This window comes from Acanthaster planci, linkage group LG16 (assembly GCF_054643075.1).
Source record: "Acanthaster planci isolate LZ-2023a linkage group LG16, COTS_SCS, whole genome shotgun sequence".
Taxonomy (NCBI): domain Eukaryota; kingdom Metazoa; phylum Echinodermata; class Asteroidea; order Valvatida; family Acanthasteridae; genus Acanthaster; species Acanthaster planci.
The window spans coordinates 11,854,257-11,855,994 of NC_141792.1; the positions used below are offsets into that span (position 1 = coordinate 11,854,257).

General features: G+C 37.3%; 1 long non-coding RNA gene across 1 annotated transcript; it reads left to right on the forward strand.

The window, feature by feature from the left end:
* The first annotated feature begins 242 nt into the window (after positions 1-242).
* LOC147796505 (uncharacterized) lies at positions 243-1,445 on the forward strand. The gene is made up of 3 exons (XR_015428061.1): positions 243-482; positions 773-861; positions 1,124-1,445. It is a non-coding gene; the product is annotated as an uncharacterized LOC147796505 (long non-coding RNA).
* The last annotated feature ends 293 nt before the right edge of the window (positions 1,446-1,738 follow it).

Sequence of the window (1,738 nt, forward strand, 5' to 3'; positions counted from 1 at the left end):
AACCGTCCCAGGTTTAATGTCACTTTTGTTTAGTGTGCCTTTATAATTAGTTGAAGTGCGCCCTCTCTCGTCATGTATAACAATACCGAGCTATGTGGGAATTCAGCGCTGCTTTTTGTATGTCTGTAAGTTGTAGTGTTGCGTTTGTAGGAGTTATATAACTATTGCATAATTAGAGTTCCGCTGTTGGGGTGGGTCAAGTCATTTGGCTCATTTCTCTATATATGGTGCGTCTTGCCGTGTAGCTTTGCTTTTCTGCCTTTCGTCTTGCGAGGTGCACTTCTTCTACGTCACGTTAGTGTCTGCTGCACACTGCATTGCATTAGTGTGGGATACACATCTCCGTGTGAAGTTCACATATTGATATTGATAGTGCTCCTAACTTATGATGTTGTGAGCTAGCCTAGTCCGGGTGTAGTCCCGATACTTGTAAAATTTGAGTTTGAAACTCGGCAGTATGGCGTGGTGGCAGAGGACACATGGTGAGTAAGCACTTTCTAATTTTTCTTTAATAACTGTTCGATTATACATTGTACACATTTAAATCTGCATTTTGCGCTTTTGTAGGCACATTATGGAACTATGTCCTGTTGAACTCTAATTTGCTTGAGGTAGTTTCTTGCAAGCATCTTTGCATATTGCCCAGAGATATCAATACTTTTGAACATTGTACACCTCAATAAAAATGAGTGTTTGATCATATTTAGTCAACATCCTTACCTTATAATGATTTGTTTCAGTGTTATATTAAATGTTTAATTCTGATTTACAGTGACAGACCTAGTCCTCCTGTGGATCTAGCACTATCGTACATGTGTAGGACATCCTACACCACCTTGTAGCACTTCCATAACATCTTGAGTAAGTTAATTTTGGTAGTTCGTATTCTCAACAATATTACTGGTGGTTGTGAAACATTTAATTCCTTATTAAATTGATTAGTACATAATGTTAAAAAATAATGTAATGTAAACCATAAATTCAAAAAGTATGCTGTGGCAGGGCTGCATATTTTATGCCTAAAATGCAAATGAATCCAGTATATGCATATAACTGTACATGTACTTCTAATATATATGATGCTGGGTCACTTACACAAATGTGTTTTCATTTTAATTTACAGATGGTTCCATCATCATATTGACTGTCGTTTATTTTTGTGGGTGTTTTGGGGGTTTCTTAAGGTTATTTTGTTTAACCCTCCTATGCAAATGTCATCTGGTACAATATTTTGAGCAGTCACTTTTGCCTGTCAAGTGTCTGGTCTAAACCTTCAGTGTTTAACCACCCATTTGTATGATTTTTATGATGCCTTCCCACTGGCCTGCTTTCTGTTTGATAAATCTTGGCCAGTCAGGTGGTTAGGGTTGGGTAGTTTGTGCATGGGGGCCAGCCAACAAAAATACATGCCAGGTTGCGCCAAATTGGATTTGACCGTCCTTTGACTGCACCACCATTAATAAAGGGGGTTAACGTAACTTGGATTAATCTGAATTAATTATTGAATGTATTTGTAATTCTTCTAATTTTCAATTTTAATGAAATCAGCAGTCTATTATCGTAAATTGTTTTTTTTTTAATTTCTTTACTCTGCATCCCTGTTTCCTTAATATCTTGGGTTATCCACCACCCCTCTCTTCGGTAAAATTTAACCACTCGGTAACACAGACATTCTTAAAATTGAGGCTAACTACAACTGCAGTCTGGACACACAGCAAAATAAAACGTTTCACAACCA